Consider the following 16985-nt stretch of genomic DNA (forward strand, 5'->3'; position numbering starts at 1 on the left):
GTGTGGGTTACACCATCAGGTAAGCCATCAGTGGTAACAGTGGACTCATCTCCAGCAGAGAGAGAGAGTGGAATTTAGATAACAGAGCAGGCAGACAGTTGTCACCCCAAGACCAACCGCAGTAGTAGCCGGAGGTTGTCGCACAGACCTCCCTTTTCACAGTCCCTTAGGACCTGGTGAGCTATCCCAGCTTCTACTCTTCCCCACTCAGCAGCTGGATTCTTAAAGCAATTCATGTTACTTGCCTACTTAAAATCATCCAAGTTTTACGTCAATCACAAAATAAAAATCCAGACTTCTTCCCCTTTGTCTGACCAGGCATATCTCCCACCTATGTTATACAGAAGCAGCCACACAGATCTCCTTTGTGTTTTTCAAATGCACCAGCCTCTTTCCTGCCTCAAGACCTTGGCCTTTCCCATTCCTTCAGCCTAAAAAGCACTCTAGTTCTCTTCTTTAGAATCTTTTTTTCAAATGTCAGCTCTCCTGAGAACTCTTTATTGGCCATTCCATCTGAAGAAGCACCCCTTCCAATGGAACTGCCCCCATCATATCCCTCAAATAGAGCAACAATTAGCACAGTCTCATTACTGGCCTTGTTTACTGTGTTATTCTCTCTCTGCCTGAGTAGAACATAACCCCCATAGGGACAGGGTCTTGACTTGTTCACTGTTATCTCCCTAACACTCTGAACGCAATGGAAAAGCAAAAATTGTTCGTGTAATGAATGACTGAATAAAATGGTACCTAACCTACTCACACCTCTGCCAAATTCATCCCCACCATTTAGTTTCATTGTAATAATATATTTTGACGGCTCGTTACAGTTTTTAAATAGTATATTCTTGTTTGCTATTTATAGCTTTTACATACATCGTTCATTTATTTTGATCTTAAGAAGTAATCCTGTGAGGAAAGTAGGGCAGAAATGACCCCAAATGAAGGATTAAAAAAAAATTGAAGATGAGGGACTTCCTCAGTGGTCCTGGGGTTAAGGCTCAGCCTTCCAATGCAGGGGGCATGGGTTCAATCCCTGGTTGGGGAACTAAGGTCCCACATGCCATGGGCACAGCCAAAAATTTAAAAACATAATAAAGTTTAAAAGTAAATGTTTGAAAAATTTGAAGCTGAGCGAAGCAACCAACCTGGAAAGTGCCAAAATCTAAATCTAAAATCGGGTTTGGGGGAATGCAATGATGTCCGACACCAACTAGGTGTTAGGCCACCGAACTTCACAGGTTATGGGCGCGGTCCTCCACAAGGCTGCCCTCACTTCAGACACTAGGCTCCAAAGCAGGGGTCCTGCTACTCCATCAAGTTTGAGAGTTTACTCGAACTACTCAAAGGACTCAGGAACGCACTGTACACACTATTAAAGTATTATCACTACACAAGGACACAAATCTGAAGCAGCTGAGGGAAGAGACAGATGGGGTGAAATGTCAGAGAGCTCCAAACATGAAGTTTCTGGTCGTCTCCCGTGGAGTCCTGGATGGCGTCACCTCCTCCCGGATCCAATGTGTGCCAGTTCTCAGAAGCGTTGCCAAGCAGAGATGCTCACCCAAGTCTCCCGTGTCCAGAGTTTTTACTGAGGCTCAGTCACACACTGCCCACATCTCTGACCTGTAGTCTACTTACTGCTCCTCTGGAAGCCAGAAGTGATATGGACGGCATGTTTCGAAGCCCCCATCATAAATCACATTGTTAGACTGGCCAGTAGCCAAACCCCCCAGGCAGACAAAGACACTCCTGTCAGGCAGGACATCTGAGGGGCCTAGACATTACCTCCCAGTAGCTGAGGGCAAAGGCCAGACATCTCTTTGGGTAAAGATAATTCTTCATTATACAGGGGAGTTTTACTCTTCCTTTTCTAAAAAAAAATTCTGAGTCTAGTGCTCTAAACATACTGTTCTGTTTAATCTTGAATCTCTGAGTCTGACCTATTCTTCCTCTTTTAGAGTCTGCTTTAGGTCACATGTTGCCCTGGAGAGCGAGAAGGATGAGCAGACCAACAACCAATCGTGGCCCCAAGAAAGCAAGAGGACAGAATTAAGCTAAGTCTTTATTATCAAATAAGAAATATGCTGTTTACAAAGGAAATTATTACAAATTCTCTCTCTTTTTTTTTTTTACATGATGTTGTTGAAATAAGATCTAGCAAATGTATCCATTAGTAAAAAAAAGACTAAAACAATGCTGGCCAGTGACATCAAAGTAACATAATACTGTAATCTGTTGACATTTTCTGATGATATAGTACAAACAGCAGCCTGTAATTTCCTACAGATTAACATGCCAAGCATATTACTTATTAGAATGTAAAACTGAGATGACTTTCACTGCTGTTGGGGAGGGGGAGCGGTCACACACATGGGTACGTGTATGTATATCTTCTTTATCCCACTCTTCACAAAAGTCAGTAGTGATCATCAGTTTTTGAGGAAAAGTTGTCATCATGCTGTCATTAAAACCCATTTACTAGATTTCCAAACTGATGAGTATATTTTGTCTTTGATGGTAACCATTTGCCTATTTACCTTTCTTCCAACGAGATGGTGAGCAGTTTACAAAGATACTCAAGAAATATTTTTTAATGAATGTGTGCACAAGCTTATCTAGTTTGAATTTTTAAATAAAAGAATTACATAGCCCAATAAAAAGCATAAGAAACAGTAATGAAAGTATAAAAAGGCATTGAAGTTGCTGGCCAGAAGGCCAGGTTCCCATCCTGACTCTTCTCTTTATTGATAGTTTGACCTTGGGCTGGTCTCAATTCCTAAATCTATTTCCTCATCTGCAAAATAGAATTACTCACATTTGCTCTACCTACTTCATGGGGTTATTGTAAGAATCAAATGCATCCGTGGATTTTAAGGCATTTTGCAAACTGTAAAGTATTTTACTAATACTACTCTTTTTCAATGATAAATTATTTTTAAAGTGGCATGTATTTTACTAGGATATAAAACACGACTGGGGAGAAAGACTCAAGAATTCCAAGCTAGGCACTTCTCTGGTGGTCCAGTGGCTAAGACTTTGTTCTCCCAATGCAGGGGGCCTGGGTTCAAGCCTTGGTCAGGGAACTAGAGCCTACATGCTACAACTAGTGAAAGTGAAGTCGCTCAGTCATGTCTGACTCTTAGCGACCCCATGGACCACAGCCTACCAGACTCCTCCATCCGTGGGGTTTTCCAGGCAAGAGTACTAGAGTAGGGTGCCATCGCCTTCTCCATGCTACAACTAAGACCCAAAGAATCCCAAGCCTAGGCAGATTGAAGCAGTGATGTAGTCGTCTAGAGGGACCTCTTGCTGCTCTCTACCCTTTATTACCTGTGTCTTTTCTGAGTCTGTTTCTTTATATCAATCTCTCGAATCTCAGTTATGCCATCTGTTGCATGCGAATAAAGTATGCCCTATTTATCCCAGATGGTTTGCTGGGAGCCTCAGATTAGATCATTGTTACTAAGGTATCTGTGCCAGCCATGAAGTGCTATACAAATCTGGTTATATTTTCCTAAAGGTGATGACCTTTCAGGAAAAGATTCAATAAATCACGAAAGCTGAGGGTCTAGGAGGCTTACATTGGCAGGCACATCCCAGGAATGAATAGAATATGCTTCACTGTCTTGGGTTGGATTACATATTACTTCAGAAACTCCATTCTGGCCAGGCCTTGGAAAAAAAGTAAAAATGAAACATAGGCCCTTTCATATCCATTGGTTTATTCAGACTTACCAACACTGTGCCAACCAGAAATTGTTCTACCCATTTTGCTGATGGGGAGAATTGAAGTTTGAAGATGTTGAGACTTTCCCAAGATCATACAACTGGTAAATGTTTGCATCTGAAACTAACTCTTCCAACATCAGTGGGAGAGGACAAAGTGCTTAAACCAAAGGGAGGAACTCGTGGGAGGCAGCCTTACAAAACAGCCCGTTTCTCATTCCTCCCAAGCTATCAAACCTACTTTCTGTCTTTTACAAATACTTCCTGTTTCTCACTATGGCAAGGGAGCCCAGGTGAACAACTGTGACAGCAGGTAGATTTAGGGTACAATACCATGACTGACAGCCATGGATGGATAAGAGGGCATTTCTACTAGCGAGGAGCATGGTCAGAGTTCACAGCTGTGGCAGCCTCCTCCCCAGAAGATCTTTACTTGGTGAAGAAGTGACTATGCCAGCTTCAATCTATCCCTGTTAGAAACCCCCAGTTCTTAGGTCTCAGAGACTCAAAGGTGCATATAAACATTCACTACTCTCCCACCTCCACCCTCATAACTATACTCACCCTAAGGCTTAGGCAAGGCAAGAGTGGTTCCGCAGTCACCAAAATGCCAGGGGGTCCGGTTTATATAGAAACCATTTTTTCACAACCTAAAATTCCTTCTTTATTAATTCATGCCTCTTCTCTTCTGTACAAATCTAAATCAAATAACAAAAATTGTAAACAGCCCCAGTGTCCATCATTTTGGAGATGTTTCCAAAAAATTATGATAACACATTTCAGTCAAGGGACAATCGCTAAAAAGAATGAAGCAGATGTGGCAAAACTGCCACAATATAATGTAAGTGAATTAGTAAAGGGAAGAGCAGGATGTATTGTATGTTCCTACTTTTATAAAAAGAAAAATATTAAATAGTATCATAAAAAGGAAAACTTAAAAATTTCAGCTTACAGTAGTACAAAAAACTTCTAGAAGGATACACAAGCACTAGTAACAGTACCTGACTCTGTTCAAGGAGACATACTTTTCATTGCACATCTTTAGTACTGTTTGAATTTTGCTGTGGCATGTGTTACTCTTTCAGTTAAAAAAAACTTTAAAATCTTTTTCTCTCAAAAGCTCTTTGTCATCCTACTTTTCCACTATCTCCTTGATCTGATCACCTCCCTCCCTCCTCCTGCCTCTGCCTGAGATTAACTACTAGGAATTGATGGTGCTTTGCCTGTGGAGACAAAAATGTAGAGAGGGAAGTTTGGGTTTGTTTGCTTTTTAAAAAGCAAGTATTTTAAAGGACTAGCAGCACCTGGTTATTCAGAATATTTAGTTAAATTGAAAGCTATTGGAAGGCACATCACAGTCACACCCACTTACAAGCCATATCTTGAATTACAGAATTGTTTGAAGGTCAATTTTTAGCTGTTTGCCTTGAATGCCAAAATTGTTATTCACAGTTCTGCCCCTGCAGGTTCAGGCCATCAGCTCTTCTCTTCAACTAATGCAACATTCTTCTTATCAGTTTCACTGATTCTGTTTCACTGATTCTACAGTTTCTCATTCTCCCTCTTCCATAATCCAACAGCAATCAGAGTGATCGAAAATTTAAATCTCATAGCCATATCCCCATTGCCCTTGAGTTAAAGTCTGCTTTCTTTAACATGGTTTATAAGTTCCTCTAGATCTGGATTCTGCAGACTCTCCCCACTGCCTTTACTAGATGCCTTCAGGGCCCAGCACCCCCTCACCCCACACTCCAGCCATATTGCCCATGCGCTACACTTTCTGTTCCCTGAACCAGCAGTGCTCTCTCTGGCCTCAAACTCTCATATCTGTTATTTGCTCTTTGGGGAGCGCCCCCCCCCCCCACACACACACAGCGCGACTGCAGAGCAGTGAGCAAAATATACGTGCTGCCACAGGCTTTCGTCTCTAAAGAATACCCTTCTGTTGGAACAAGTATCTTTTCAATTAAAAGGAATAAATCCCCTCTGGTTTAAGTAGCAGATGGTTAAGATTGTTACTTTTGCTTTTAGCAATGCTCTTAAATGGGAAAGAAAACCTAAAGGCATAGCCATAGAATGAGAAGAGATCAAATATTAAGGTCAATAACTAATTCCTAGCAACTGAGCAGAAGTTCCTGGGGAGTAACTCAAGTTCTTTACATCAAGATCTCTACAAGGGCCACTCCTGTCATAGACTCAAAGTTCTAGCAATCTAGGCTCATCCTCCAAGGTTTGATGGCCAGGCTTCCTCAGAAATCTGCGAATCACCTGGATTCCACTTCAGCCCCCACCCTCAGCCTCCCAACCTTCACCCAGTCTTCATTCTGATATTCACCAAGGAGCTTCCTGTATGTACATGCTCCAACAGACAACACATTTAAAAGCTTGTACTTGCATTGAAGAATATAAATTTCTCTGTGTATGTCCCCCAACAACACAGAAGCAGAGACCAGATTTTTTTGGTTCTTTTTGTGTTCACATCATACCCATTCCTCAAAACCTTCCAGATAAACCAGGTAACGATGAACTTTCCCCATGTACAATGGCAACTGATTATTCAAGTTATACTTAATTATATCTTGTCTTGAGTTATTCTCTAACAATAAGGGGCACTTTCAAAAACAGTTGAATGGAAAAATACCAAACTGGGAGTAAAAAGATGTAGCTTCCAGTCAAAAATCTGCCACTAGCTCTGTATAATCTCTAGCAAGTCACTGGGCCTCAGTGCTCCCTGCAGAATAAGGGTGAATCGCTGATCTTCCAGAGTCGATGGGGTCAATGACACTGAGCTCCTCAAAGTTCAGGAGCACAGGCCACATCCTTTCTCAAGGCTAGACACATAATAGGAGCTCTATTAATACTTGAATGAAAACCATTGATAAACAGATTGACTGGCCCCAGCCCTTCTACAGCAAACTAGCATGCCACAGATGGTTGTGTCTTCCCCAAAGCACTCTCTCAAAGCCTACAAGTGAGTCTGCAACTTCACTGATATACAGTTAATGACTGAATACCTTTTTCTACTGGAAAGTTATTCCTTAGGATAAAATTAAATCTCTCCAGATCAACCATCAAGAAAACAGAATCATCAGCCTCAAAGTTGTCTTATTTCCCCCACCCAAGGACTCCTTTTTGCTCCAGCTCTTAGATTCTAGTTCAGAGAGCAAACACTAATGCTGGATCACTAATTTGTTAGGGACAACCATTTGGCCCTACTGCCCAGACCCCCAGTGTTCCCACTAAGCAAGCCAAGAGATTATGTGAATCATTGACTGACACTCAAAGGCAAAAGATAAACAAAAACAAACTCCTTTTCAGGAATTTCAGTTAGAAAACCAAGTATAGTGGCAAAAAAAAAAAAAAAAAAAAAGCCTACTTTTTAAGCTTTGGGGGATGTTGGGGGTGTAGAGATCTCGAGAGCTGGTTTCCGAAGGGCATTGCATACCAGACAATGTACTACAAGAGCCTCCCGGCTGTTGTGTCAATGAAGCCTTTCAGGCCTTGCACACTACTTCACTTGTTCCCTTAAAGTAGCGCTTTCTGGAAGCTAAACTCTCAGCTGGCGAGAACAGTGAACCCTGTGCCATTTGTCTATCAACTTCTTTAAAAAGAAAAACCTCCTGTACAGCTGTCTTGTTTTGCATTTTCTATTCTGTACTTCAGTACACGTAATGACAAACAGAGGAGGCAAGGGGCTCTTTTAAAACTGTGAAGAAAGAAGAAATGAAAAAGTGCCCAGAAGTCTCTACTTCAGCTATTGGGAAAAGTTTGCAGCCCATAAAAAACAGCACTAATTTTTTAAAAAAAGGTCGTCAGTGCTGGGAATTAACAATAAGGCTTCAGGTTTGAGGATACAAAAGAAAAGGTACACAGCCCATCCATCCTTTCTAAATCAAACAATATAGCTTTCCAAAATTTGAAGGTTAAAAATCTTTTCACATGTAAATTTTATCTCAAAAGATAAACTTTAAAAAAATATAAAAAACTCAAAAAAATATTTTCACATACAATCTACTCTATTGGCTTTACTATAGGAAAATAGTGAAGATAATTCAAAGTAGTAAATATTGCCCAAAACATTTTTTTCAAAAAACATTTTTTACCACACTTTCGTATACCTTATATACATTTTATAGAAAATGTATCATTGTAATTTTATTTTTCTTAAAGTAATTGCTTAGTATAAAGAGTTTACACCACTTGAGCCCACATCCATTGGCAACATGAGAAACCAGTTCAAAAGAGTACCAAAAAAAAAAAAAAAAAGGAAATTAAATGTTTTCCCCAAATAATATTTTTTAAAACCAAGTAACCCTGCTGCTGCTGCTAAGTCACTTCAGTCGTGTCCTACTCTGTGCGACCCCGTAGACGGCAGCCCACCAGGCTCCCTTGTCCCTGGGATTCTCCAGGCAAGAACACTGGAGTGGGCTGCCATTTCCTTCTCCAATGCATGAAAGTGAAAAGTGAAAGGGAAGTTGCTCAGTCATGTCCGACTCTTCGAGACCCCATGGACTGCAGCCTACCAGGCTCCTCTGCCCATCTGATTCTCCAGGCAAGAATACTGGAGTGGGGTGCCATTGCCTTCTCCTACAAGTTGAAAATTGGTCTTTCAGTTCAGATCAGTCACTCAGTCGTGTCCTACTCTTTTCAAACCCATGAATCGCAGCACACCAGGCCTCCCTGTCCATCACCAACTCCCAGAGTTCACTGAAACTCATGTCCATCAAGTCAGTGATGCCATCCAGCCATCTCATCCTCCATCGTCCCCTTTTCCTCCTGCCCCAAATCCCTCCCAGCATCAGAGTTTTTGTGTTTAAAGGAATATAATTTTAAAAGAACTATCAACACTATTCATTAAGAAAAAAACCTAATATTAATGTCTTAACACACCAAGAACTCAAAACTGATAAAACCTGAGAAAAGTATGAAGTAAATAATAATATAAATAAATAAGAAATAACCATAAATATGAGGAATTGCTCAAACTTAATAGTAATCATCAAAGACTTGATATTAAAACAATAATATAACATTTTTTATCTCCCAACTTAGCAAATAAAAAGCAAATGAGACTATTTTGTGCTGTTGATTGCTGTGAAATGGATCTCACATTGATGGGGACAACTCTTCTGGTAAGCAATGTGTCAAAATATATCAGGAACCTTAAAAATGGTATACTCTTTAGCTTGGCAGCTCCACTTCCAGGAGTTGGACCTAAGAAAAAGAATCCTGAATAGGAAAAAAGTTTGTTTACAAACATGGTATGCCTTCCCTTGTGGCTCAGCTGGTAAAGAATCCACCCATAATGCTGGAAACTTGGGTTCAATCCCTGGATTGGGAAGATCCCCTGCAGAAGGGAAAGGCTACCCACTCCAGTATTCTGGCCTAGAGAACTCCATGGACTGTATAGTCCATGGGGTCACAAAGAGTCAGACACAACTGAGCGACTTTCACTTTCACTTTCACAAAGACGGTCACTGAAGCATCAGATGTGGAAAATGTGAATGAATGTCTAACCATGGGGCCTGGCTGACTGAACAAATGATGACACATCTCACTATTGTCTAGTAGGTATTTTAAATTATATATATGGACATTTTTTAATGCTTATAACTTTAAGGAAAAACAAATAAACAATTCTATTTCATAATCACAAGTATTTTTAATGTTTTTAAAAGCCTGGAAGGAAATATACAAAAATAGTTGTCTTTAGAATTATGGATTAATGTTTTCTTTTTTTTCATATTTTCCAAATTTTAAAAGGGTCGTTTTCCTAATGGAACAAAACAGCTTAAGCTTAACTTTAAAACTTAATGTTTCCAACATGTGCAAATAATGCCAGTTTGACTGCTAGGATGAATATGAAGTTGTTTTTGAAAGAACTAGATATTTCATTTTAACTCAGAATCCATGATGAACTCTCTCTCCTTCTGCATTTCTGGAATGAATAAACATGAATTTAGTACTTTGGGCGTTTAACATTTTAGGACTATAGTTTAAAGTTAATTCTAAATCTCTATACTAATATTACTTTCCCACTAGATTTCAAGCTTAATGAGAGCCAAGGTCACATGGTTTCTATATGTTGAACATACTCCCCATTCCCCAGCTCTTCTGCACATAACCAGAACTTCCTGATGATGAATATTTGTTTCCCTAACTGGTAAAGAGCTAATATCTAGAGTGCAACTAGTAAAATAATCAAATATAATTGAGATCAGTTACTGTAACTGATGTGTAGTTACTACACACAGTATATTACTACTAATCTCACCATATTAGGCAGACAAATGATACTAAATGAACCTCAATTCAGAATGTGAACACATAACTTCTTGGCCATTAAAATCCATGTGAAACCTGCTTAGTGGTTCTAGAAGACCTCATATTACCCGTGCATTTCTAAGGGTCTGCCCTGGTCCCAGTCCATCTCTCAGAGTTTCAGAAACTCTCACTTGCCGTCATCCCTGCCACCACTCCCACCATCTCCAAAATCTTAAAATTTTTACCTTTACCTTTGAGTCACCCAACTAATTGCATGACTTTGGACAACTTATGTGCTTTCAAGGTTTAGATTCCCTCTGCTATAATTTAGAGCTATACTGTTCAATTAAAGTAGCTACTAGCTACATGTGGCTATTGAGCACTTGAAATGAGCCTCCTGCAAATTAAAGTATGTAAAACTCATGTCACAGCCTAAAGACTGGTATGAAAAAAATAATTTAAAATATTGATTATGTATTTAAATGATAATATTTTGTTAATTTGCTAAATAAAATATATTCTGAAAATTAATTTCACCAATTTTTTAAAAAACTGTTTTAATGTGACTACTGAAAAATTTTAAATTAAAAAAAGTGGTTCATGTTATATTCCTATTATACAGCTTACCTTGAAGGACTACAGGACTTCAGGGTTCCTTCCTCCCAGGATTAAACAATAAAATTCTTCCAAGGAATTCCCTTGAAGTCCACTGGTCAGGACTCTGTGCTTTCATTGCAGAGGTCATAGGTTCAATTCCTGGTCAGGAAACTTAGAACACGCAAGCCATGTGGCTTGACCAAAAACTTTGAGTTCAAATCTCTGCCCTGCCCCTTACTGGCTTTATAACCCTAGGCAGCTACTTAAACTCCCTGTGTTTAGTTTCCTCTTTAGTAAAAACAGAGATGATGATAATAATAGTACCTACCTTCTTGAGTTGTTATATGGGTTAAATGAATACATACATGTAATGCACTTAGAATTGTGCCTGCCACTTATAGACTAGTGTTAGCTATTTCCATTATCATTATTATTCACCAAAGAGAGCAAAGTCACAAACCATGCCTATAGTATATAAAATACCTAGGTGAAAACAGGAAATATCTTGCATAATTCCAAATATACTGTTGTTTAATATTAAATGATGTATACCAAAGTAGTTCAGTAAATAATTCAGATGGATTATGTTCTATATATCCATTTATTCAACTAAATATCCCTTGAACATCTACTATATGCTAGGCATTTTTACAAGTATAAACAAAAATAGACAAAAATTGCTGTCTTCATGGCGTTTACATTCTAGTCAAGGGCAGTACAGCCAGTGACCGATAAAGTCCATCTGAACTACTTGGGGTTTTTTACAACCACATATTCTTGGATTTTTGAAAGAGATCTTAAAAGCAAGCTCAAAAATTATTTTTAAAACTTTCCTAGTCTTTTCCCATTCTCAGCACCCTCTCAAAAGAATGATAAACCTAATTAGTATTCTGTACCACTGCACCAATTAGTACCCACCCAGAGCTAAGGGGAAAAAAGCTACAACAAAGATGTGTCTAAGCTCATTACTTAAACCAAATGAAAGCATAAGATTCAAAGAATTTTTTTCATGTTTGTTTCAGAGTTTGAGAAAATATACAATCTGATGCAACATATTATAGGAATTCGGCATTTTTAAACAGACTTAATTGATAAGATAGCAAAAAATGAATATGTGCCACCAAGGCAATGGCACCCCACTCCAGTACTCTTGCCTGGAAAATCCCATGGATGGAGGAGCCTGGTGGGCTGCAGTCCATGGGGTGCTGAGGGTCGGACACGACTGAGCGACTTCACTTTCACTTTTCACTTTCATTCACTGAAGAAGGAAATGGCAACCCACTCCAGTGTTCTTGCCTGGAGAATCCGGGACGGCGGAGCCTGGTGGGCTGCCGTCTATGGGGTCACACAGAGTCGGACACGACTGAAGTGACTTTGCAGCAGCAGCAGCAATTCCCATCCTTATGTATGGCAGAAAGCAGCAAACTTTTTCTATGATTGGTCAGAGAGTAAAATATATCAGTCTTTATAGGCCATCCAATCTCTGTTGCACCTACTCACTGGGTCTGAAAACAACCATAGGCAATATATAAACAAATGAGTATGGCTGTTTCAATAGCATTTTTTTTTTACCTTAAAAATGCAGTTTATTAAATAGCCTAGAATCTTTTAAAGAAGAATTTTTCCAGAAATTCCTACCTTTGCAAAAATATAGACATTATTCAACAGTGGATCCAATAAAGAATACAAATCCAAAACTCATGTTCCCCAAAATCACAATGGTAATAAGAAACACTGTCAGCCCTTGAAGCTAAGACACATTGTTTTAAATGCTAGAGTCTTCCTGGAATCTGGTTATTTATAACAGTTTTTATAGACCAAGTTTGTGCCTACCTGACACCTGGATAAGTTAGTCAAAAACACCACCAATCACTTAAGAAAGCTTGTTACTCATCAACTCTGCAAGCCTGCTATTTTGATTGACTTCATCAGTTAACAAGTTATCTACTTTAACTACCTGAAATTGTGTTCTTTAGTCATTAAGTCCTGTCTGACTCTTTTGCAAACCCATGGACTATAATCCGCCAGGCTCTGCTTCCATTCTAGTTTTGGATTGGATTGCCATTTCCTTCTCCAAGGGATCTTCCTGACCCAGGCATCAAACCCATGTCTCCTGAGTCTCCAACATTGGCAGGCAGACTCTTCGCCACTGAGCCGCCAGGGAAACCCCACATGAAATCTTAGTTCCACATAAGGTTATGACACCTCAAGCTAACAGTGGATTTTAGATATAATACTTAACATCCAACTTCTTGTTTAAAAAAAAAAAAACAAAAACACTCTATAACTTTGTCATGCCAGCAGTTGGAGATGAAACCTTATTACCTTCCAGACAGTTCTTTCATTTCTCAAAGGGTCCTTAGGAAACCATATGATTCTTAAACAACTTTGGTTCTTATGAAAAATGTTGGTTAATAGAACCTTCCCTAGAACTATTAAAAAGTTCCCTTAAGTGGATTTTTTTTTTTTTTCACAAATAGTGAGAAGATTCTGAGCTGGTTTTAAGTTTTTCAGCCATGTATATTCCTATCACACCTGTAATCTTTTTTTTTTCCTTTTTTTTTTAAGTTTTTTATTTTTTTAATTTTAAAATCTTTAATTCTTACATGTGTTCCCAAACATGAACCCCCTCCCACCTCCCCTCCCCATAACATCTCTGTGGGTCATCCCCCTGCACTAGCCCCAAGCATGCTGTATCCTGCGTCAGACATAGACTGGCAATTCGATTCTTACATGATAGTATACATGTTAGAATGCCATTCTCCCAAATCATCCCACCCTCTCCCTCTCCCTCTGAGTCCAAAAGTCCATTATACACATCTGTGTCTTTTTTCCTGTCTTGCATACAGGGTCGTCATTGCCTTCTTCCTAAATTCCATATATATGTGTTAGTATACTGTATTGGTGTTTTTCTTTCTGGCTTACTTCACTCTGTATAATCGGCTCCAGTTTCATCCATCTCATCAGAACTGATTCAAATGAATTCTTTTAACGGCTGAGTAATACTCCATTGTGTATATGTACCACAGCTTTCTTATCCATTCATCTGCTGATGGACATCTAGGTTGTTTCCATGTCCTGGCTATTATAAACAGTGCTGTTTAAAAAATTTTTAAAGCCATTCATAAAGGTAAAAGCCATTCTTAGCTCTGAATCATACAAGCTCAGGTGGAAATCCCTATGGGCCAGGTCATAGCTTGCTGACTCCCGCCTTAGAGAACTCTCCCACTGCATAAAAGCAGATATATATGAGAATACATATAACATCATTATTTGGATTAGCAAATAATTGGAAATAAGCTAAATAACTATAATAGGAGGATGATAAATAAATATTGGTATACTGGAGATATTTGTATCAACATGGATAAATCAAGCACATAATATTGCAAGGAAAACATGAGCATCCTTACATGCCATTTATGGTAAGTTTTTAAATATGCAAAAGTTATACATTACTGCACATATTTGACATGTATAATAAAACTATGAAGAAATAGATGGGAATGTAAAACATCAAAGTCATCTACCTGGGCATGATGGCAGGACAGGAGACAGGAAGAGAAGGATGCGATTGGTGAAGGGTGCACAGAGGGTTTCAGTTGAATTGGTTCATAAATGTCCATTCTTTATACTGTGTTGCAGATGGTACCACTCTAATGGCAGAAAGTGAAGAGGAACTAAAGAGCCTCTTGATGAAGGTGAAAAAGGAGAGTGAAAAAGCTGGCTTAAAATTCAGCATTCAAAAAATGAAGATCATGGCATCCGGTCCCATCACTTCACAGCAAATAGATGGGGAAAAAGTGGAAACAATGACAGAGTTATTTTCCTGGGTTCCAAAATCACTGCAGATGGTGACTGCAGCCACGAAATTAAAAGACGCTTGCTCCTTGAAAGAAAAGCTATGACAAACCTAGACTGTGTATTAAAAAGCAGAGATATCACTTTGACAACAAAAGTCAGTATAGTCAAAGCTATGGTTTTTCCAGTAGTCATGTGGAAATGTGAGAGTTGGACCATAAAGAAGGATGAGTGCCAAAGAACTGATGCTTTCAAACCGTGGTGCTGAAAAAGACTCTTGAGAATCTCTTGGACAGCAAGGGGATCCAATTAGTCAATCCTAAAGGAAATCAACCCTGAATATTCATTGGAAGGAACTGATGCTGAAACTGAAGCTCCAATACTTTGGCTACCTGATTCGAAGACCCAACTCACTAGAAAAGACCTTGTTGCTGGGAAAGATTGAGAGCAGGAGGAGAAGCAGGTGAAAGAGGATGAGATGATTGGGTGGCATCACTGACTCAATGGAAATGAGTTTGAGCAAAGTCTGGGAGATAGTAAAAGACGGGGAAGCCTGCTGTGCTGCAGTCCATGGGGTCGCAAAGAGTTGGGCACGACTGGGCAACTGAACAACAACAACAGCATACCTTGAATGTTTAATAAATAGGAATGTGTAGGTTCAGTGTGAGTTCAGCAAATGGCTTGTCCTGTTTGGGAGAAGGAGTTTCAATTTTTATTAAAATACCCAAAAACTTAGACTTCAGCCTGGATGTCTCACACTGAAAGAGGAAATATTGTTTCATTTTTTAAAACTGGACTGACCCTTAGGAGAAAACAGAAAATGGCACTGCATTCTTGCAGTTAGGTAATGTAAATACCTTCACACGAACTGGTTGTTATTTATCTGTTTCAGAGATGGCTGAGTCAGATTCTCTGCCTCATCTAATGGGTTCAATCAGCTTCACCTGTCTGCTCGTAGTCCCAGGGTTCCAGACACTGCTTCCCACAGCATTACAATGATCCACATGTCTTAGAATATCGACTTTCCATCACCTGCTCCGACAGAGCAAATAGAAGTGTAGGTGGCAATGACGTTAGTGTTACTGTGTGTGAAAACCTAGCGTGAATTTTCCCCTTTCTCTGGCAAAAGTTCACAAGGCATCATTTATAAAAAAGAAGAAAAATCCCGTTTGCTCTGCTTTTACTGATTTCAGAAAGAGTAACTGTTAAAACTGCCTTTTGATCTAGAATTACTTGAATAGTTCTTTAAGGGTCTCCTAAAGTCATTTATCTTCAAGTAACGTAAATTACGAGCTCATTTTTAAGTTCAAAAGACCCCCCAAAGTAAAGTAGTATCAATCACAACTGTTGGGCAGGTACTGCCCTCTAGTGCTTACACGTTTATAAAAAAATTTTTTTGAATACTGACATATCAAAGCAAGCCTGTCAAAAATTATCTTTCAGCTTCATACATTTGACATTTGGGGTCAATAAGTCTTTGCTGTGGGGCTGTCCTGTGCGCTCTTGTATGTTTAACAGCATTCCCAGCCTCTCGACCCACTAGATGCTGACGCACCCCCATACCTCAATTGTGACAAACAAAAATGTCTCCAGATATTTGCTAAATGTCCCTAGGGAGCAAAATCATCCCTGGTTGAAAACTACTAAAAACTATCCAAAACATTCATACTAGTCTCTTATAAGTTAAAAAAAAAAGTCTCTCTAGACTAATTCATTTGAGTGAAATAAAAGAAAATTTCATTTCTGCATGAAAGACAAAAAAGAATTAAGATTTTTCAGCTTCTCTCCCCACCCCCAAAATCTTGGCTGGTGGGAAAGTCTTTACACATTTATGTTCCAGCTTCACTTCTTAGATCTATTCACTTCCTTTCAAAGTGCTTAGAAAATAAAACTTGCACTTCTAGCTGAATGTAGGAAATATGATAAGGAAAGGGTGGGGGGAAATATGAATGTTTGTACTTTATGTGTTTTAGCATAAGGTAGAGGATCAGGCAATGGAGACTTTGTATTGATTGTAAACATAATATGAAAATTCTTATAAAATACCGAATGAAGTTTCAAATCCGGACTTTAGAAAGTTAGATAAGGAGGGTTTATTCAGGTCTGCTATGAATGATTTTTTTCCTTGTGTAAGCGCTTTGTTTGTAAGTCCTGATTCTATGAATTTTAAAACCTACAAATGACTGAGGATTTGATATTTTAAACATAAAAAAGTAGTTTAGACTGACACAGTGAAACTTCTTCTTCTCATCAAATTTCTCTCTAGCTTAATTGATTTTACTGAAGAAATAAATAAGAATCAATAAATTTTAATTCACTATAAAAGCATATTACTTTTTATTAATACATTCAGATCTAATATTTTATTTATTGCTTTAGTGAAATTGAAAATATTAAAGCTTTCTACAACTGACAAGTCCTTATCAGCAGAATGTTGGAATGGATATCTGTTTTAGCCCCTCAGAGCAATTTGTGATCGCTTCTGACCTCTTCTTAGAGGCTGTTGCTTTGCTGATTTTTATATTGGTTTCATTCTATCCTCCCTAATTAAATTCAATTAGAAAGCCTTCTAGTCATATAATAAAGCCAGAGACAAA

At 38.8% G+C, this 16985-nt stretch overlaps 1 long non-coding RNA gene across 1 annotated transcript; it reads left to right on the forward strand.

Annotated features, from left to right (window-relative positions):
* The first annotated feature begins 1935 nt into the window (after nucleotides 1-1935).
* On the forward strand, nucleotides 1936-16713 carry LOC132658134 (uncharacterized). Its single transcript, XR_009597259.1, has 2 exons — nucleotides 1936-8858; nucleotides 14233-16713. It is a non-coding gene; the product is annotated as an uncharacterized LOC132658134 (long non-coding RNA).
* Nucleotides 16714-16985: the final 272 nt, after the last annotated feature.

The sequence above is a fragment of the Ovis aries genome, chromosome 1 (assembly GCF_016772045.2).
Source record: "Ovis aries strain OAR_USU_Benz2616 breed Rambouillet chromosome 1, ARS-UI_Ramb_v3.0, whole genome shotgun sequence".
Classification (NCBI taxonomy): Eukaryota; Metazoa; Chordata; class Mammalia; order Artiodactyla; family Bovidae; genus Ovis; species Ovis aries.